The 22,992-nt window shown below is 42.1% G+C and overlaps 1 protein-coding gene across 12 annotated transcripts in view; it reads right to left on the bottom strand.

Moving 5' to 3' along the window:
- The window catches only part of NHS (NHS actin remodeling regulator), a 505,180-nt gene that overhangs the window by 468,913 nt on the left and 13,275 nt on the right, over window positions 1-22,992 (bottom strand). For 5 of the 12 annotated variants that reach the window (XM_055564142.1, XM_055564128.1, XM_055564139.1 and 2 more), the window contains exons 1-2: window positions 6,297-6,312; window positions 3,570-3,674 (exon numbers count right to left, since the gene is read on the bottom strand). The exons of 1 other annotated variant lie outside the window; for it this stretch is intronic. The gene's annotated coding sequence lies outside the window, so the exon portion shown is untranslated. Of the gene's footprint in view, window positions 1-3,569; window positions 3,675-6,296; window positions 6,313-22,992 lie in introns of those variants that run through there. 6 more of the 12 variants (XM_055564149.1, XM_055564155.1, XM_055564156.1 and 3 more) reach the window with 2 other exon arrangements.

Here is a 22,992-nt window from a genome sequence, read left to right as displayed (position 1 = left end):
ATGGAGGAGCCTGGTGGGCTGCAGTCCATAGGGTTGCTAAGAGTTGGACACAACTGAGTGACTTCACTTTCACTTTTCACTTTCCTGCATTGGAGAAGGAAATGGCAACCCACTCCAGTGTTATTGCCTGGAGAATCCCAGGGACGGGGGAGCCTGGCGGGCTGCCGTCTATGGGGTTGCACAGAGTCGGACACGACTGACGTGACTTAGCAGCAGCAGCAGATACAAGTGCATACATGGATTTATTTTTTCAAGAACAAATGTCTCAATGTTTCTCTTCCTTGAGAAAAATTACCAACTAGCAGGTTCTCAAATTCCACATAGAGCTTTGTAATAAGAGAGAAAATATATGTTAAAAGCCACAAAGAAATGAAATACAGTGAAGACTCATATTTTTGTTTCAAATAGCCCTGAATTTCCAAAGACTTCACAAGTCAAGTAGAAGGCAATCTTGAAATGGCTTTGTTCCCCTCTACAGTAGGTGAATAATCTTTGGGACACTGGCCAGGGATTAAGTAATCAAGATTCATTGTCTCCCTGAAGCAAAAAGAAGTTATGGACGCAGAATTGCTCCAGGACTGTGGGAAACACAGCTTTGCAAACAGACTGTCCTGAGTGCAACTCTAGACACTGCTACTCACTTGAGCAAGTTTCTAAACCTCTTAGAATCGGTTTCCTTATCTAGAAAATGGGGGCGATTCACACCTAGACCACAGAGTTATTGTGAAGATTAGCCATATTGTATGGGGAGCACCTGGCACAAAGTAAGTGTCAAGAACTGTAAAGGGCCTAAGAGTCCGGCCTGCTTGCAAACTACCAAGCTAGCCAGCCATGGTTTTATGGATACTGGTAGAAGACACAGACTCCTGGGTCAGAGATGGACAGTTTCTTACCGCAATAATAGTAGCCCGATTATCAGCATTTTCCCATCAGTTTCCCAAGCCTCAAGTCTCACAGTGGCATATGAAGAGGACCAGGTGACACCTGTATACACTGGCAGGTTTCATTACAGGAGACTAACAGGGGTAGGCTGGGGTGGGGAGTGATGGATCAAGGGAATGTATGGGGGAGTGGGCCCTGAAGATATAGCTGTTGCTTTAGTCATTCAATTGTGTCCAACTCTATGTGATCCCATGGACTGTAGCCCGTGAGGCCCCTTTGCCCATGAGATTCTCCAGGCAAGAATATTGGAGTGGGTTGCCATTTTTCCCTCCAGGGGATCTTCCCAACCAAGGGATCAAATCCCTGATGATACAGAGGAACACTCATTTTGGAAGAAGATGGAAAGGCAAAGAATGTGGAATAAGACCACAGTAAAATGAGGGGATGAAGAAGAAATGGGTTGAAGGGTGTCTAATAGTTTCTATTCTTGTACTGATAAAGGGAATAGACATGTGAGGCAGATGATATTTTCCAACAAATGGCCTTAACAATATTTCCATCTGCTTTTCCAGAAACTTGCCACTCCCCCATCCAGAGGTGGACTCTATTTTTCCTCCTCTTGAAACTGGTTGGGATTTTGTAACTGCCTCAATAAATAGAATGCAGTAGAAGTGATGTGTGACTTCTGAGACTGGATTAGAAAAGCCAACATATCTTCTAGCCATTTCTCTTTCTTGGGATAGTCATCCTTGAGACTGAACCACCATATTGTGAGGAAGCCCAAGCTACCCAGAGAAGTCATGTGTAGACGTTCTGGCTAATAACCTCAGGGAAGGTCCCGGACATATTAGTAAACAAGTCTACAGAGCATTCTAGCACTTGGCTGTCAGGTCACCATCACCCTCTGAGGTTTCACCATGTAATAGAGATCAACCAATCCTGCTGTACCCTGTCCAAATTCCTGACCCACAGAACCCATAGAATGCATGAGCATAATATGTGGTTGTTTCACGTCACTGAGTTTGGCGTAATTTATTACACAGCAATAGATGACTATAACAACCAGGCTGGGGAGTAGGAAAGCCTTCCTAAAGAGAGCTGGGGAAAACTGAGCTGGTGTCTTTTAGGGAGAAATGAAAAGCTTTCAGTGGAGGGAAGCCCACCTGAGGAATGTGAAGCACAAATGTGCAGGGACAATAGGTTCAGTGTGTCGCCATTCCTGAGCCCAGCTCACACTCCAGAAGCAGTGGGTGCTTGCGTCAGCCAGGCAGAATGCAAGAAGGGCCCTGACGCCTCAGAGTTTCTGACTCATTATTCCAGCAGCATCTCTAACCTTTGTTGCAGACTCACGGCCACATCTTCTCCTTCTGCTGATCTGCATTTTTCCTCCTTGTTTCTTGTTTTAGCAGCACTAACCAGCCAGGAAATTGAGGAGTAGCTCTCAAATCGAAACACTCTTCATTCCCATGCATTTGCCACAACTCTGATACCCATGCTTCTTTGAATAAATTACACTTATTAAAAAAAAATAAGGTACCAGTTTTGGGACTTGCCTGAAGGTCCAGTGGTTAAGATTCTGCACTTTCACTACAGGGGGTGTGGGTTCAATCCCTGGCCAGGGAACTAAGGTCCCACATGCTGCATGGCATGGCCACAAAAAAAAAGTGTACCAGATTGAACACTGAAAACTTACAAACTGAGATGTACAGAAACATAACTTTACTTTTGGTTCTTGAGTACCAATCTCCATTGACAGTGCTAATTACAGACATCTCAGTTTCTTCTAGCTTTCACTGGTTTTTTGGGATAGTTATTTAGTTTTTCAGAATTCTGCCTCCTTATCAAAGATTCCTCCTTCTGTTGTTTCCTAATATGGTGACTAGGTACATTTTTATGGCTGGAAGAAGGTAGCCTGGTCCTCCTGCTGTTCTCGAGGTGGAAGGTGCCTTGGCTTACCTGATTACTTGGCCTCCTGCCCTGGTCTCCACTGAGGGGTGGCTGGTCTTTCAGATATTGTGCTGGCAACCCCTGCTGCTGATGGCAGCTGCGGCCATTGCCTCTGCTGGAAGGTCCCCCAATTCTGCAGGGCCCCCGCAGGCCTTCACAAGTACCTCTGCCCTCCCAGTGCTTCCGTGCCCGAGTCAGGCACCCAGGACCTGCCCCCTGCCTTCCAGAGAACACAAGTCTGTGAGGCTGACATCACCTTACTTCTTCTGTGTCCAGAAGATGAAAGCCAATGTTGTCGCGGGTTCCTGAGATACTCATAGTAATTCAGGAAGTGCCTGGTGAGGTGGTCATGTACCCCGATGCTTTCAGGCTCTCCTAAGCCCAAGTGGGTGCTTCTACCATGCTTTTCTTTGGCCCCAATGTCTGGTTTGGAGGGTGGGAAGGGTGGGCACTTGCTTCTTCTAGCTTCACCTCCCTGAACTGGAAGGGTGTTCCCTCTCTCACGTGTAGGGGCCCCCTTCCTTACATTGGGTCTTCATCCTTCCTACACTATGACTTTACCATGGTCAACCCTCTAAGCTTTGGTTTCTATTTTATGAGAGCCCAACTTTGGGAATCCTGAGAAAAGCCTTTGCTTTCCCTTGTTAGTCTGCCTTTCAAGATTATTGTTCCAGGAAGGGCTTTTAAAAGTCTAGATGAAATGTCAAGCTAAGCAATGATTCATGTGTCCTCTGCCATACCCACTTCTTCCCAGGACACTAAGCCTTCATCTCCTGGCATGATCTTCAAGACAGAAGAACAGCAAGTGATTCTTTTCTTCTCTCTCTTTTTTAAATAAAACACACCTACAAACATAGAAAACACATTTTATAGTATTTTAAAATATTCTCCTACTATCTATTAATAAGCTAAGTGGAAAAGTAACATCACGAGAAATCGAGGAATATTGGCTTCTATTTTAAATTATATCTACTCTAAAAAATGAAAATTGGTTTGCCAATAATTAAAATACTAAGCTATTTTTATCACATTTTGTATAATTCCAAATTTAATTGTCATTATCCATGGGGGAATTTTGAAGCCAGAGGGAGAAATCTTTTTTTTTTAATTAATTTATTTTTTTAAATTTTATTTTATTTTTAAACTTTACATAACTGTATTAGTTTAAATATCACCTCAAATATGCCAGGTACATCATTTGAAAAGTATCTTCTCAGGACAGAAGCAGTGAGATGATGAATTTAGAAGACAACATTCTCATCATCAATCATCATATCCAGCCTCGAACACCCAATAGAAGTCACATTTGGGTTAATGACAATCTGATTTCCAATGTGTACATGCTGCTATACTTCCAGGCTGAATTTTTTCTTAACCTTAAAACACATATTTCCGAAAAGAGGAGTTTTGTGTGTGGATGAGACTAGAGTATACAGGAGGCTCTGTTGGGCTATTTGAACAGAACCAGGGAAGGTCTCCATCCCTGACTATCTTCCACAACCACGTGCCAAGGTGCCGACATTTCACCATTAGAGAGGTATTCCTCTAACTTCAGAATTACCCAAATCAGCAATTCTCTTTTAAAATTTTCTTATGAGCTTTCAGTTCAGTTCAATCAGTTCAGTTCAGTCGCTCAGTCATGTCTCACTCTTTGCGACCCCATGGACCTTAGCACGCCAGGCCTCCCTGTCCATCACCAACTCCTGGAGTTTATTCAAACTCATGTCCATTGAGTCAGTGATGCCATCCAAGCATCTAATCCTCTATCGTCCCCTTCTCCTCCTGCCTTCAATCTTTCCCAGCATCAGGGACTTTTCAAATGAGTCAGCTCTTCGTATCAGGTGACCAAAGTATTGGAGTTTCAGCTTCAACATCAGTCCCTCCAATGAATATTCAGAACTTATTTCCTTTAGCATGGACTGGTTGGATCTTCTTGCAGTCCAAGGGACTCTCAAGAGTCTTCTCCAACACCACAGTTCAAAAACATCAATTCTTCAGCACTCAGCTTTCTTCACAGTCCAACTCTCACATCCATACATGACTACTGGAAAAACCATAGCCTTGACTAGACAGACCTTTGTTGGCAAAGTAATGTCTCTGCTTTTTAATATGCTCTCTAGGTTGGTCATAACTTTTCTTCCCAGGAGCAAGTGTCTTTTAATTTCATGGCTGTAGTCACCATCTGGCAGTGATTTTGGAGCCCCCAAAAATAAAGTCAGCCACTGTTTCCATTGTTTCTCTATCTATTTGCCATGAAGTGATAGGACCAGATGCCATAATATTTGTTTTCTGAATGTTGAGCTTTGAGCCAACTTTTTCACTCTCCTCTTTCACTTTCATCAAGAGGCTCTTTAATTCTTCTTCACTTTCTGCCATAACGGTGGTGTCATCTGCATATCTGAGGTTATTGATATTTCTCCCAGAAATCTTGATTCCAGCTTGTGTTTCTTTATACTAGGGTGCAAAGATGAGTTGGGATGGAGGGTGGGCAGAGATGAGAGAAAAGCAACAAACAAATTGATCAGTTAAGTCACCAATACCTTAGTGTGACTATTTTGCTGGGAGAAATATCAATAACCTCAGATATGCAGATGACACCACCCTTATGGCAGAAAGTGAAGAGGAACTAAAAAGCCTCTTGATGAAAGTGGAAGAGGAGAATGAAAAAGTTGGCTTAAAGCTCAACATTCAGAAAACGAAGATCATGGCATCTGGTCCCATCACTTCACGGCAAAAAGATGGGGAAACAGTGGAAACAGTGTCAGACTTTATTTTTCTGGGCTCCAAAATCACTGCAGATGGTGATTGCAGCCATGAAATTAAAAGACGCTTACTCCTTGGAAGGAAAGTTATGACCAACCTAGATAGCATATTCAAAAGCAGAGACATTACTTTGCCAACAAAGGTTCGTCTAGTCAAGGCTATGGTTTTTCCAGTAGTCATGTATGGATGTGAGAGTTGGACTGTGAAGAAAGCTGAGCGCTGAAGAATTGATGTTTTTGAACTGTGGTGTTGGAGAAGACTCTTGAGAGTCCCTTGGATTGCAAGGAGATCCAACCAGTCCATTCTAAAGGAGATCAGTCCTGGGTGTTCATTGGAAGGGCTGATGCTAAAGGTGAAACTCCAATACTTTGGGTACCTGATGTGAACAACTGACTCATTGGAAAAGACCCTGATGCTGGGAGGGAGCAGGAGGAGAAGGGGACGACAGAGGATGAGATCATTGGATGGCATCACCGACTCGATGGACATGAGTTTGAGTAAGCTCTGGGAGTTGGTGATGGACAGGGAGGCCTGGCGTGCTGTGATTCATGGGGTCACAAAGAGTCAGATACAACTCAGTGACTGAACTGAACTCAACTGAATATACAATTCACTATACTAGGGTGCAAAGATGAGTTGGGATGGAGGGTGGGCAGAGATGAGAGAGAAGCAACAAACAAATTGATCAATTAAGTCACCAGTACCTTAGTGTGACTATTTTGCCAGTGGTTTTCCTTCCTTTGAGAATTAGGTTCAATGAGAACCTTGGGTTTCTGAAGAGAGACCATGAAGAAGAAAGAGAAATAGAAAATGGAAGTTAGAGAGAGTAGAGAAGCTGCTAGAAACTATTATGTTCCCTTAAGTTATCATTTCTCCCTCTCTCACACATTTTAATAATTTCTCCTCAGGACTTATCCTGCAATCTATACATAGATTTAATGAGGTAGTGTATTTCTTCTTTTTTCTTAAGTTGTTAAATTGACCTTGATATTAAACAATACTTATAATCCATGGCATGTAATACTTAGAGATCAGTAGTATTTTAATTGAAATTTTAATGGAGATAATTATAGATTTACATGAAGTCATAAGAGATAATACAAAGATATCCTGTGAACACTTTATCCAGTTTCTGCCAATGGTAACACTATATAAAGCTATAGTATAATATCACAACCAGGACATTAACATTGATACAATCCACAAATCTTAATTGGATTCCCCCAGTTTACTAGTACTTCTGTGTGTCTGCTTAATTCTATGCAACTTAATCACATTTGTAGGTTCATGAATTCACCACCACAGTCAAGATACCACAATATACAAACAGCTCATACAACTCAATATCAAACAAACAACCCAATAAAAATGGGAGAGAAGACCTAAATAGCCATTTCTCCAAAGAAGACACACCATATGGCCAACAGATACAAGAGATGATGCTCAACATCACTAATCATTAGAGAAATCCAAATCAAAACTACAATGAGGTACCACCTCACACCAGTCAGAATGCCCATAATCAAAAACTCCACAAGCAATGAATGCTGGAGAGGGTGTGGAGAAAAGAGATCCCTCCTACACTGCTGGTACATGCAGTATGGATAACAGTATGAAGGTTCCTTAAAAACTAAAAATAGAATTACTATATGATCCAGCAATTCCACGCCTAGGCATATATCCAGAAGAGATTAAAACACTAATTCGAAAAGAAACATGCACCCCAATGTTCATTCCAGAACTATTTACAATAGCCAAGATGTGGAAGCAACCTAAATGTCCATCAACAGATGAATGGATAAAGAAAATGTGGTACATATATACAATGAAATATTAGTCATAAAAAAGAATGAATTAATGGCACTTGCAGCAACATGGATAGACCTAGAGATGATCATACTAAGTGAAGTAAGTCAGACAGAGAAAGACAAGTATTATACAATATCACTTATACGTGAACTCTAAAAAATAATGCAAATGAACTTATTTACAAAACAGAAACAGACTCTCATAGAGAATAAACTTATAGTTACCAAAGGGGAAGGGAGGGAAGGATAAATTAGGAACATGAAATTAACAAATACATACTACTATATATAAAATAAACAACAAAGATTTGCTGTATAGCACAGGGAACTATATTCAGTATCTTGTAATAATCTATAATGGAGAAGAATCTGAAAAAGAATATGTATATATGTATGTGTGTGTATATATATGTATTTATATATATATAACTGAATCACTTTGTTGAACACCTGAAACTAAGATAATATTATAAAACAACTATACTTCAATAAAAAAAGGACCACAAAATTCCTTCCTGATACCCTTTTATAACCACACTCACATCTCTCTCACCTCCCAACCCCATCCTGAACCCCTGGCAGCTGCTAATCTGTTCTCCATTTCTAAAATGTTGTCATTTCCACAATGCTATATAAATGGAGTCATACATTATATAATCTTTTATGGTTTTTCTCTCTTGGCACAATCCTCTGCAGATTTCTCCAAGTTCTGAGTGTATCAGTAGTTTCTTCCTCTCCAGTGCTGTGTGGTTTTCCATGGGATGGACATAGCATGGTTTGTTTAACCATTCACCTGGTGAAGGACATCTGAACTGTTTCCAGTATGGGGCTGTTAGATTAGTAATATTTATTGAGCACCTACTACATATGTTGTAACTCACTGGAAAAGACCCTGATGCTGGGAATGACTAAAGGCGGGAGGAGAAGGGGACAACAGAGGAAGAGATGGTTGGATGGCATCACTGACTCAATGCACATGAGTTTGGGTAAGCTCTGGGAGTTCGTGATGGACAGGGAAGCCTGGCGTACTATAGTGCATGGGGTCGCAAAGAGTCAGACACGACTGAGCGACTGAACTGAACTACGTATGTTAGGTACTTTCATATGTGTTGTCCCAACTAACTTTTACTCCCCCAAAACCTTGTGAAATAAATATTGGTATCTGCCTTTATAATATATATTAAGAAACTGAGGCTCCATGATGCCAATTAAGATGCCAAGTGACATCATCAGAATTCATAATCAGGTCTATAAGTGCCAAGCACATGAGTGCTATTTGCCAGTTGATTTGATGGCTCTTCCCTTGGGCTAGCTTGGGTATCAGGGCTGGGGCTAGCCATAATGAGCTCAGAGTGAGAGCACTTAGGGCTATTTATGCAGCCTCAGGTTTCTTCATTATTTTCCCACCATAAATCAGGATGGGCCTGGGGAACTGGGCAGTGAAATGCCTGGTATCTCACCTGCTCAGTGGATTTCTGTTTTAGAGCAGCCTGTCTGTGCTCAGAGTGTCATCAACAAACCAAATAGCAAGATGAAGGTGAGATTTGGTTTCCCCCATCTTGATCAAGAATCAACTGTTTATTGTGCTCTTTTCCCACTTTCTCTGCCAATTGACAAAGGTATCAGGGGAGTGGTAGTTAAGCTGACACACTGTCATTCTGAAAACAAATGACTGGAAATGCCACGCCAGCTCAGATAGTTCCAGAAAAAGCCTCAGAGCAGTCCATCTGCCCAGGGGAAGGACACACTGCGCCTGTCAAAACTCAAGCAAGTCTCCTGGAGGCATGAATATGCCTGTCAATAATAAGTCAGCTCTCTGATGGAACAGCCTTTGGGAAAAAAGGCTTTTGGACTTCAATACTGGGGCAGTTCCTCAATCCTCTCTCCTATGTAAAGTGCTTCTCCCATCAGCCCATCACATGCAATTGCCATGCCCACTACATACCCCTAAAAACAACCAGAAGTTCTGAAATTACGGGAACAATTCCAATCAGAAATTGCGACAACAGTCAGGGGTATGTGTACGTTTAAAGGGGGGATGTGAAAAACACAGGAAGAGACGACCAGACATTCACCAGAATGGTTAAAACTAAAAACAATGGCAATACCAAGTGCTGGCAAGGGGTAGGCAACCAGGAGCTCTCAAACACTGCTGACAGGAACACAAAACAGGACGACTGCTTTGAAAAACTGTTTGGCAATGTCTACCAAAGGCTTCCCTTGTGGCTCAGCTGGTAAAGAATCCACTTGCAATGTGGGAGACCTGGGTTCAGTTCCTGGGTTGGGAAGATCCCCTGGAGAAGGGAAAGGCTACCCACTCCAGTATTCTGGCCTTGAGAATTCCATGGACTGTATAGTCCATGGGGTCACAAAGAGTCGGACATGACTGAGTGATTTTAGCTTTCACTAAAACTACAATCGGAGAAGGCAATGGCACCCCACTCCAGTACTCTTGCCTGGAGAATCCCATGGACGGAGGAGCCTGGTGGGCTGCAGTCTATGGGGTCGCTAAGAGTCGGACATGACTGAGTGACTTCACTTTCACTTTTCACTTTTTATGCATTGGAGAAGGAAATGGCAACCCACTCCAGTGTTCTTGCCTGGAGAATCCCATGAACGGGATAGCCTGGTGGGCTGCCATCTATGGGGTCGCACAGAGTCGGACACGACTGAAACAACTTAGCAGCAAAACTACAATATGCATCTCTTAGAACCTAGCAATTGACTCCTAGGCATAAATTCAAGTGAAATGAATGCTCATGTCCACCAAAAGAGATGTACGAGAATGTTCACAGCAGACTTATTCATGATAACCAGATGTCCAGCAATGGGACAATGAATAAATAAGTATTGAATATTTGTGCAATAGAAAACTAAAGTGGAGAAGGCAATGGCACTCCTCTCCAGTACTCTTGCCTGGAAAATCCCTTGGATGGAGAAGCCTGGTAGGCTGCAGTCCATGGGGTCGCTAAGAGTCGGGCATGACTGAGCGACTTCACTTTCACTTTTCACTTTCATGCATTGGAGAAGGAAATGGCAACCCACTCCAGTGTTCTTGCCTGGAGAATCCCAGGGACAGAGGAGCCTGGTGGGCTGCCATCTATGGGGTCTCTCAGAGTCGGACATGACTGAAGCGACTTAGCAGCAGCAGCAGCACAAAACTAAAGAGCAGAAAACAATTACTGATATTTACAACCTGGATGAACTTTACAGAGGCTGAACTCAAGACTACATACTGTGTGATACCATTTACATGAAGTTCAAAATTCACTATGGCAACAGAAGTCAGAAATATGGTTACTTCCAGAGAGAATAGGAGACGGTAACTGACTGAAAAGGAGCATGAGAAGCCATCTAGGGTGCTTCATCCTGATCTAGGGGGTGGTTGCTTGAGTATATACTTTGGTAAAAATTCATTAAGCAAAAGACAAGATTTGTACACCTTATTACCTTTCACTATGTAAACAATATTGCCAAAATTTTAGAAGTTAAAAAATGCAAGGGAGAGTTGCCCCCCATTCACTTCAGGGGAAACTGGACCAGGCTGCCCTTCTTTCCTGCCTTCCTCCACCTCATCTTTGGATCTGGTGGACACCGGGATGTGTGACAGAGCCAGCTGACTGCTCCACCCAGTGGATTATTTGGGGAAGCCAAATTGATACAATATTAGGCATAATTAGTGGGAGAGCAGATGAAAGATTGGCACAGCAGTTGGAGGCAGGATAAGCACTTCATGCTAAAATGCCTCCAGAGACTTTTCCTGTCTCCCGTGAACAAAAGGGTGACTCACACTGAGGCGGAGATGGAGGAATTATTTGAGCATGGATGATTTCCGCTCCCTTGGAAACTTGAGTTGGGGACAGACACACACACACACATACACACACACACACCGAGGGATCTACTTCTGACAGGCACTGATTCCAGAAGGATTTAAATACTCAAAATGAGAGATAGTGATTTAAGAAAAATCAGCAGAGTGTGTCAACCCCACGCAATGTATGCATTTATTGTCTTTATTTATTTAACTGACATGCAGTAAAATTTACTCTTCATAGTACATCGTTGTGTAAGTTTGAACAAATGCATATGGTTGTTTAACCACCACTACTTTAATAGTACACAGAATGGTTCTCTCACACCAAAAATTCCCTTGAGGTGCCCCTTTGTAATCAACCCCTTGTTCCACTCAACACCAACAATGCTCATCCCTTCTCCAGCCCTATGGTCCCTAGTTTTACCTTTTCAGCAGCATCACATAATAGAATCATACACTATGGACTCCTTTGGGTTTGACTCCTTTCGCTCAGCATAAGGCCTCTGAAAATCAGCCATGTAGTTGTGTGGATCAATAGTTATTATGTTTTACTGCTAAATATTAGTCCTAGATATAGAAGGAACACAGTTTAACCACCCACTAAAGAGAGTCATACACGACTGAGTGACGGAACTGAACTGAACTCAACTGAACTGAAAGACATATGGGTTACTCTTAGTTTTGGGTAATTATGAAATAAAGCTGCTACAAACATTCACATATAGGTTTTTGGGTGAACACATGTTTTAGATTCTTAGGCAAACACCTAGAAGTGGGATTGCTGATAAGTGTAGGTTTGACTTGATAAGACACCAACAGCTTTCCAGAGTGCAAGTACTGCTTTCTAACTTGCAATGAATGAGAGTTCCACTTGTTCTGCATCCTTGCCAACATTTAATATTTTCACTTTCAAAAAATGTCAGCCACTGTAACAAGTATGTAGCAGCACATTGCGGTTTTAAGTTGCATTTCCCTAATAACAAATGAAGGCAAGCATTTTTCCATGTGCTTATTTGCTGTCCATATATCTTCTTCAGAGGGCTTCCAACTAACCCTTTCACCTTACCTTCTTTGATAATGGGTCTGTTCAACTCGTTTGCCCATTTTTTAAATGAGATGTTGATTTGCAATAATGATGCATTTAGGGAATTCTTTCTATATTCTGGATATTAGGGCTTGGTCAGAAGTACGATTTGCAAATTTTTTCTCCCAGTCTATAGCTTGTCTTTTCATTCTCTTCAGTTCAGTTCAGTCGCTCAGTCATGTCCGACTCTTTGCAACCCCATGGACTACAGCACACCAGGCCTCCCTGTCCATCACCAACTCTCGGAGTTTACTCAAACTCATGTCCATTGAGTCAGTGATGCCATCCAACTATCTCATCCTCTGTCATCCCCTTCTCCTCCCGCCTTCAATCTTTCCCAGCATCAGGGTCTTTTCCAGTGAGTCAGTTCTTCGCATCAGCTGACCAAAGTATTGGACTTTCAACTTCAGCATCAGTCCTTCCAATGAATATTCAAGACTGATTTCCTTTAGGATGGACTGGTTGGATCTCCAACCAGTCCGTCCATTCTCTTAAGAGTATCTTTTAAAGAGCAGAAGTTTTAAATTTTGGTAATGTCTAATTTATCAATTTTTTTCTTTTATGGATCAACATTTTCATGTCATATCTAAGAACTTCTTGGGTCACAAAGCTTTCCTCTTATGTTTTCCTAGAAACATCTTAGCTTTATTTTTACATTTTTTACATTGTATATATGATCCATTTTGAGTTAATTTTGGTATAAGTTCTGAAGTTAGATTGAGGTTCATCTTTTTACATATAGATGTCCAATTGTTCTAGTACTATTTATTGAAAAAATCTATCTTTTCTCTATTGACTTGCCTCTGCAACCTGGATGAAAATCAACTGACTATATTTGAGTTAGTTAATTTATAGACTGTTTTATTCCATTGTTCTATGTTTCTATCCTTTCACCAATACCACACTGTCTTAATTAATGCAGCTCTATAGTAAGTCTTGAAATTATAGAGCAAGTCCACTGACTTTGTTCTTTTTCAAAATTGCTTTGGTTAACCCAGTCCTTGTGCTCTTCCATGTAAATTTTAGAATCAGTTTAACAACATCTACCCCCAAAAATTTCCTGGGATTTTTATTAGAACTGCATTGAATCAATAGATCAGTTTATGGAGGATTGACATCTAAATCCCATCGAATTTCCCAATCCATGAACATGCTCTCTCTTCCCATTTATTTAGACCTCCTTTGACTCACTTTTTCAGTGCATTATAGCTTTCAGCATTCAGATCCTATGTGTACTTTGTTATACTTACACTTAAACATTTTATATTTTTGTTGCTGTTGTAAATAGCACTGGTTTTCAATTCTGAGTTCCAATTGTTTATTGTTAATACAAACAACTATTGTATATTTGCCTTGTATCCTGTGACCTTGCAAAACTTACTTATTAGCTCTAGGAGCTTTTTTGGTAGATTTTCTGGGACTTTCCTATATAGACAATGTTTTGTAAACAAAAACAAGTTTATTTTTTTCCTTTCCAATTTAGAGGCATTTTACATATGCATTTTAAGGCCAATCCTATGGCTGGCTAAAATATTTCCCTTCCAAAAGCCAAACTTTGCAGTTCTTAAGATGTTGCCTCTCTCATATACTCCACACTAATAACTGAAGCTGGGGACCACTAAAGTATAGTAGTCTGAATAGGCTAGGTTTTGCTGTAGTAACAAAGAGCCCTGATACCTCAACAACAACTATCTCTTTCAACAAAAAAGTGTACAATCTTGCTCATAGTATATATCCATTCTTGGTTGACAGGAGTACTATACCCTCCATGGCCTCTCAGGGGCCCAGGCAGATAGACCAGCCACTGTCTTAAATGTTACCTGTGACTATGCCAAAGCAAAGGAGAATTCCAGAAATTTTTTCACAGAAGATTCGCTGGTCAGTCCAGAAGTGTCACACACATTCCACTCACAAAGCATTGACCAGAACAAGACACATGATGCCACTCCACCAGAAGCAGGCTACAAAATGCTATTCTACCACATAACTGGAAGTGGAGAGTCAGAAGTATTTGGTGAAGAGCGCTAATGACTACTGAGGCATAAACGCACACACACAGATAACACATAAAAAGCATTCTAATGCAATACAGAAAGTGGTGTGCCCCTTTAGACAAGTATAGAGGAAGTGCACATGGAGTTAAGACAAGGTTTCTCTTGTGTGAGCTCCAGAGAGACTCCAGGCGAGGTTCCAGGCAACAGGACTCTTCAAAACTAAGCCTTGAAAGATGTTACAGATCAGATGTTCAATATGTTTACACTTCATGAAAGTGAAAGTCGCTCAGTCGTGTCCAAATCTTTGTGACCCCATGGACTGTTCAGCCCATGGAATTCCCCAGGGAAGAATACTGGAGTGGGTAGCCTACCCCTTCTCCAGGGGAACTTCCTGACCCAGGAATCGAATCAGGGTCTCCTGCATTGCAGGCAGATTCTTTACCAGCTGGGCCACCAGGGAAGCCTCCTTTGGATAAGTCACTTTAACGTCTCTGTGCCTCAGTTTCCTCATCCATAAAAGGAGGCAACTAACAGTGCCTGATTCATAGGGCGTTGAGAGGATTAAATGAAGTCCTATTTGTAAAACTCTAGAGTACTGTCTGGTACATAAGCACTATAAATGGTAACTGTGTTCACGTGCACACAAACACACACACACGTCTTTCACCAATTTTAAATCCATGAGATTTTTTAATGTAGACACTAGAGAACTAATTACCTATTTTTTCTTATCTGTAATGAAATTTACCCCTGGTTCCAGTGAGCAAGGGTTGCAAACTGACAAAGTCCCACATTCCCTGCCCCCACTGACCAGGGAGCACTGAGCAGGGCTCTTCCTCCCACTCAAAACCGGCAACTCAGACCAGACTGCTCAGCTCTAAGTCAGTATTTTCCCTTCCCTGTCCAGAGCTAGACCACCTCAGCCTTCTCTAGATTTTTCTCTCTGACTACAGAGACCTAATCTCTGTCTAGAAAAGTCCTTCCACCAAGCTGTGTGGAAATAAACTTCCTTTATCACCTGCCTGGGGCTACTGTGGGTGCCATGCAGGAGCAGAGCCCCGCAGGACAGCAAGAGAGCTGGCCCAAGACACTCTTTCAGGAAAAGGACACAGCCGGCACTTAGAGACCGCCACATCTCCCTGAAGATGAGCAACTAAGGAACTATTTCTAGTGTAAACAGGAAAATAATAAATCTCATAAGTAGAATGGCAATGAAAATTTTCATGGTTTAGCTCATTTGTGCAAGTAAAGCTCTTTCGGGTGTATTCCTATGTTTGACTCTCAGAACAACTCAGTCAGGATTGCAGTCACTCTCGCTTCACAAACAATGAAACACAGACTCAGAAAGGTGAAGAGATTCGCCCATGACATGGCAGCTGGTAAGTAACAGAGGAGAAGCTTGAACTCAGAGATCCTTCTCACAGTTACCTCTAACACCCTGTTTTCCAAGATATGGAAGGCACACTGCCAGCAGCGTGCCAAATGATTTCATGCTTGATATACTGATTAGCAGAATGTAAATCCGGAACAAACTCGAGCTTTGAAGCTTCCCTTTTCAATCCATTTTATTTGTTTAAAACAGTAGGCAATTTCAAGAAAACCTTAAGCAATCAACAGTACCGATGGCACACAGACGTGGCAAAAATTGTGAAGATGATCCTGAAAGGGCTGCAGGCTGGAAACCCTGCTGTAAGGTGAGTAGTGAGAACAATGACTTCAGAAGCAGTGTGCTAGGCCTGGCTCTGACACTAAAGAGCTCTGCGACCTTGCGCTAGCCATGACCTCTCTGAGTGTCGGGCCCCATCCTGCATAGAATGAGAGGGTTGCTGCAGTCATTTCTGGAGCCTCTCCAGCAGGAGTCCTCTAGGTAGAAGCTGGGTGTTACATCCAGAAATGTGCTGGGCTGGCCATCTTTGGCCCCCTTCTTCTGTAGTCCTTTTTTGTTACCTGAAATAAAGCTGACAAGAGACAGCCGGACCCAGGGCCACTCCTCCATGGGAGCCACTCAGAAACTTCCAAAGAGGGCCCGGGTGGCAGGCTGAACTCTCAAGCCTCCTCCCCCTCATCAGCTGTGCACCTTGGGCCCTGCAGCCAGCCTAGGAGGAGACCATGACAGAAGCGGGAGGGGGAAGGAAGAGCTTTCCACAGAGCCATCCTCCAACAAGAAAGGAGCAAAAGTGAAGCCTTGAAGGACTCCAGCTGGGAGGGGATTGAGGGCAGCAAGAGGAATGGAATTCATAACAGGCCCACTCTGAATGGGACCAGGGTCAATGGGAAAGTTTCTTGAAGATTCCCATTTGAAGGCTCTTAAAGGTACTTGTGGGTGGGTGGATGGCAGCTCTCCTACCATGGAACCAGATCAGCAGCCACAACAAGAAGGTACCGGGGTGGGGGGCGGTCACCATCAGCTCATGAAATTATGAGGAAACCCAGGGCCACCCTGACCTGCCCTGTGACCTTGGGCAAGAGCTGTGTCTCTCTGTGCCTCAGTGTCCCCGTCTGTGACATAGACATAATATGGTGAGGATTAAGTAAAATAATACATGTAAAGCCTAGCACATGGTCAGAATGAATATTACTATTTATGTTTACCACTGAAAACCTGAGATGGGGGCAGCCCAGATGGTGTTCCCAGCTTGGATTTAGATAAACATGGGCTGACATCATGGCTTAGCCACTACTTTGTGGTAGAACTTTAGACTGCAATTTCTACTGATAAAATGGTGATACTAACAGTACCCCCTTCAAGAGAGGCCAGTTGTCAAAATTCAACTGTGTGATCTCACAAAGCACTCGAAAGAATGTCTGCATGTTTGAATTACTCAGTAAATTATGGTTGTGATAGACATGGAGCCATGCACCCGAAATCCTCTCTCAAAGACAACTTCATGGCCCCAACTATGAGGAATACAGCCAGCAGGCTGGGCACTGTCATTGCCTTCGGGGCCTGGGTGTCCCTAGGAAGTTCTCTGAAGGCAGAACCTTCTGCTTCTTGGTGTCCACAGGATGCGCAGCACAGCAGGTATACAAGGTCAGCTCTAAATACTTGCAGATGGGCTGATTCATTCAATGACTTACTTCTGAAACTTGGGGTGTACTTCAGTGGCGCCAGCTGTTTTTTGGCCATGCTGAATAGCCTGCGGGATCTTAGTTCCCACAGCAGGGATTGAACCCAGGCCCTCAGCAGTGCAAGTGTGGAGTCCCAACCACTGGACTTACCGGCCAGTCCCCAGTGGCATCTACTTTTAAATCTTCCAGGTGAGAGGAAAGGAAACTCCATGGAGCCTAATTCCAAGTCCTCAGCAGGGATGAGGCTGCCCTTGCTTGCCAACTCAGCAGGTTTCTTTTCTTCATTTTCTGATATGGCTACCGAGCAGGGCCTTGGAGAATGCAACTGAGTTCTCATCAAAATCCCTCCCCTCCTCCCCAAGCCTGGCTGCCAGAGAGGACACTCGCTACTCTGACCTCGTTTCCCGGCAAGGCTGCCTGTGAAAGTGCAATCTTGGCAGAGGTGCCCTTTCAAGAAGATTTTTATCTTACAGAACTTGACAGATTTTCGGCTTCACTCTTTCATTTGAAATTTCTCACATTACCCCCTCTCCTCTTGCCATTCCGGCTTGGGTAATTTTTCTCTAAAGTGCCAGTTTCTCAGTTGGTGGTTGCATTCCGGAGAGGGTTAATGTGAAAGGCAGAATGGCCACATCTTGAATAACTTAAACCAAAGGGAGGACTGAATATGAGACTGACCAGTAGCTAGCACAGTCCTGGGCTTTTGAGCAGTACTTTCCAAACACTGTGGGGCAGGGTCAGCCCCAGTTACAGTGAATTGCAATCTGGCAGTGGTGGGGTGGAGGCAGTTGGTCACATGGAATAAAGGCCGACATACTTGGCAGCTCCCTTGATCAAGAGGTGGTCCCTTCCTGCACCCCTTGAATCTGGGCTAGACTTGTGACTTGTTTCATCAATGGAATGCAGTAGAAGTTAACACTGTGTTGATGCCTGGCTGAGACTTGGAGAAGCCTTGAAACTCCCACTCTCAAGCTCCTGGAACACTCCAACCATCACATGCACAAGCCTGTGCTAATCTGCTGGAGGACAAGAGAGCACTTGGAGACAAAGGCCCAGTGCCCTCCTTCCCACTGAAGGCTCTTATAAACCAGCCAGGCCTTGCTGACCCAGAAGCTGACAGTGGAAGCATGGGAGGCCTGGCCTAGATCAAACAAGTCTGGCCCAAGCAGAAGAATGATCCAGCTGAGCTTAGACCAGATTGGCAGCCTAGTAAGTTTTGAGCAATTATATAAGTGATGATTTATATCACTGAGTTTTGGGGTAGATTGTTTCATAACAAAATAGCTAAAGTGGGGGGACAGAAAGCCAGGAAGCAAAAAAATTTTTAGAAGACCAAGATAATACAAATTGTGACATGAAGAATTAAGGAAGCAAACAGGGTCATGTAATGGAGGACTATGTGTGACAAATTTGGGAAGTGCAGTCAAGGGAAGACATTTCTAAAGAGGTGACATTTTTCCTGAGACCCAAATGACAGGACAGAGCAAGCAAGGTGAAGACTTAAGGGCACAAAAGGAAACAAATGGGAACTAATCAAAATTACAAGATTTTGCACAGCAAAGGAAACCATAAACAAAATGAAAAGACAATCTACAGGATGGGAGAAAATATCTGCAAATGATGCAACTGGCAAGGGCTTAATTTCCAAAATACACAAACAGCTCATACCACTCAACAAAAAAATAAACAACCCTATCCAAAAATGGACAGGAGACCTAAATAGACATTCCTTCAAAGAAGACCTACAGATGACCAACAGGCCCATGAAAAGATGCTCAGCATCACTAATTACTAGAGAAATGCAAATCGAAAGTACAATGAGGTGCCATTTCACACTATCAGAATGGCCATCATCAAAAAGTCTACAAATAACAAATGTTGGAGAGCATGTGGAGAAAAGGAAACACTCCTACACTGTGGGTGGGAATGTAAGTTGGTACAGCTGCTATGGAGAATGGTATGGATGTTCCCCAGAAAACTAAAAATAGAGTAACTATTTAATCCAGCAGTCCTACTCCTGGGTATATATCCAGACAAAACTGTAATTCAAAAACTTACATGCACTCATATATTCATAGCAGCACTATTTACAATAGCCAAGACATGGAAACAACCTAAATACCCATTGACAAATAACTGGAAAAAGAAGATGTGGTACACATAAACAATGAAATACTACTGCTAAGTCGCTTCAGTCGTGTCCGACTCTGTGCAACCCCACAGATGGCAGCCCACCAGGCTACCCCATCCCTGGGATTCTCCAGGCAAGAACACTGGAGTGGATTGCCATCTCCTTCTCGAATGCATCAAAGTGGAAAGTGAAAGTGAAGTCGCTCAGTCATGTCCGACCCTCAGCAACGCCATGGACTGCAGCCTTCCAGGCTCCTCCATCCATGGGATTTTCCAGGCAAGAGTACTGGAGTGGGGTGCCATTGTCTTCTCTGAATGAAATACTGCTCAGCCATAAAAAAGAATGAAATAGTGCCACTTGGATGCAACTAGAGAGTATCATACTAAGTAAAGTCAGAAAGAGAAAGACAAATATCATATGATATCACTTATATGGGGAATCTAAAATATAACACAAGTGAATTTATCTATGAAACCAAAACAGAATCATGGACACAAGAGACAGGTGGTTGCCAAGGGGGAAGAGGTTGGGAGAGGGATGGAATAGGAGGTTGGAGCTAGCAGATGTAAGCTTTTATGTGTAGAATGGATAAATAACAAGGTCCTACTATATAGCATGGAGAACTATATTCAATATCCTACAATAACTGGTACAGCCACTATGGAGAACAATATGAAGTTTCCTTAAACTAAAAATAGAGCTACCATATGATCCAGCAGTCCCACCCCTGGGCATATATATGGAGAAAACCATAATTTGAACAGATGCATGCACCTCAACGTTCATTGCAGCACTGTTTACAATAGCTAAGACACAGAAGCAACCTAAAATAAACGTCCATCAACAGAGGAATGGATAAAGAAGATGTGGTATATATATATATATATATATATATATATATATATATATATATATAATGAAATATTACTCAGGCATAAAAAATAATGAAATAATGCCATTTGCAGCAACATGGGTGGACCCAGAGATTATCATACTTTGTAAAGTAAGTTAGACAGAGAAAGACAATATTATATGATCTTGCTTATACGTGGAATCTAAAGATACAAATGAATTTATCTATAAGACAGAAACAGAATTACAGATGTCGAAAACAAACTTATGGTTACCAGCAGGTAAAAGGGCAAGGGATAAATTGGAAGACTGGGACTGATACACACAAACTACATAAAACAGATAACTAATAAGGACCTACTATATGGCATAGGAAACTACTCAATACTCTGTAATGGCCAATATGGGGAAAAACTCTAAAAAGCAACATTGTAAATCAGCTATACTTCAATTAAAAATTTTTTAAAAATCTTGTGATAAATCATAATGGAAAAGAAAATATTATATATATATATACACACATATATACACACACACACACATTTATACATATATATACATACACACTTCCAGAGATACAAGCTGAATTTAGAAAAGGCAGAAGAACCTAAGATCAAATTGTTAACATCCGTTGGATCATAGAAAAAGCAAAGGAATTCCAGAAAAACATCTACTGCTTCATTGACTATACTAAAGCCTTTGACTGGGTGGATCATAAAAAACTGTGGAAAATTCTTAGAGATGGGAATACCAGACTACCTTACCCGTTTCCTGAGAAACCTGTATGCAGGTCAAGAAGCAACAGTTAGAACTGGACATGGAACAACAGACTGGTTCCAAGTTGGGAAAGAGTACATCAAGGCTGTATATTGTCACCCTGCTTATTTAACTTCTATGCAGAGTACATTGTGTGAAATGCTGGATTGGATAAACGACAAGCTGGAATCAAGACGGCCAGGAGAAATATCAACAACCCCAGATATGCAGATGATACCACTCTAATGGCAGAAAGCAAAGAGGAACTAAAAAGCCTCTTGATGAAGGTGAAAGAGGAGAGTGAAATAGCTGGCTTTGGCTTAAAACTCAACATTCAGAAAACTAAGAATACAGTATCTGGTCCCATCACTTCACGGCAAATAGATGGGGAAAAAGTGGGAACAGTGACAGACATTATTTTCTGGGATTCCAAAATCACAGACATTATTTTCTGGGATTCCAAAATCATGGATGGTGACTGCAGCCATGAAATTAAAAGGTGCTTGCTCCTTGGAAGAAAAGCTATGACAAACCTAGATCGCATATTAAAAAGCAGAGATGTCACTTTCCTGACAAAGTCTGTGTAGTCAAAGCTATGGTTTCTCCAGTAGTCATGTACAGATGTGAGTTGGACCATAAAGAAGGCTGAGTGCCAAAGAATTGATGCTTTGGAATTGTGCTGGAGAAGACTCTTGAGAGTCCCTTGGACAGCAAGGAGCTCAAACCAGTCAACCCTAAAGGAAATCAACCCTGAATATTCATTGGAAAGACTGATGCTGACGCTCCAATAGCTTGGCCAGCTGATGCAAAGAGCCGACTTACTGGAAAAGACCTTGATGCTGGGAAAGACTGAGGGAAGGAGGAGAAGGGGGTAACAAAGGATGAGATGGTTGGAGGGCATCATCAACTCCATGGACATGAGTTTGAGCAACCTCAGGGAGATAGTGAAGGACAGGGAAGTCTGGAGTGCTGCAGTCCATTTGGTCACAAAGAGTTGGACACAACTTAGTGACTGAGCAACAATAACAATGTATAACTGAATAACTGTGCTGCACAGTAGTAATTATCACTACATTATAAATCAACTATACTTCTATTTTTTTAATGTACAAAAATTAAAAAAAAAAAAAAAGAGCTGAGGGCAGAGGAAGCTGCCAGCACAGCCTCGAAGGTGTGTTTTCAAGAAAGAGAACCAAGGCCAGTGTGCCTGAAGTCTGGAGAGAGAATGAAAACAGGGCCAGGGGGAGTCAAAGAAGTCGGCAAAGAACAGCAAAAAGCCATGGGAGGGTTTTAACAGAAGACAGATGCCATCTGAGTCCCATCTTTGAAAGATCACCCCGGCCACAGTGTGGGTGTGGAGGATGGCTCATAAGGTGCCAAGAGTGGAAGGCTACTGCAAATTCCAGGTGAGCAAAGATGCTGGCTTAGACTAGGTAATTATCAGTGGCGGTCAGGGGAAGGAGTCAGATTCTGGAACTATTTTGAAGGGAAAGCATCCTTACAGCACATATGCTGGCTTGAAACCAAAGTTTGTTATTTGAGCCGTATGTCTAATAAAGTTTAGGTCATTGGTATTGCTTTTACTCTCCATATGCTTATCCCACAAATTTTATTCAGAAGTTTTTAATAAGTACTAAATTTACTTGCATTTTATACCAGTTCTTATTGTTAATTACTAATAGGTGCATGAGGTTTTCCCTATACTTAAAAGTGGATGAAACATAAATCCAACATCTAGTTGTATATATTAACAGAATGGAGTATTTGTTCATAATTCTTATATTCACAATTTGGTGAACAGAATTAAATTTTTTCTATTCAGAAATCATTTTGAACATTGTAAACCAGTATCCCCATTATCATCTCCCAAGATAAATGTTTGCTTATAA

Source organism: Bubalus kerabau, chromosome X (genome assembly GCF_029407905.1).
Source record: "Bubalus kerabau isolate K-KA32 ecotype Philippines breed swamp buffalo chromosome X, PCC_UOA_SB_1v2, whole genome shotgun sequence".
NCBI lineage: Eukaryota > Metazoa > Chordata > Mammalia > Artiodactyla > Bovidae > Bubalus > Bubalus kerabau.
This window is presented reverse-complemented; position numbering and strand designations above follow the sequence as displayed.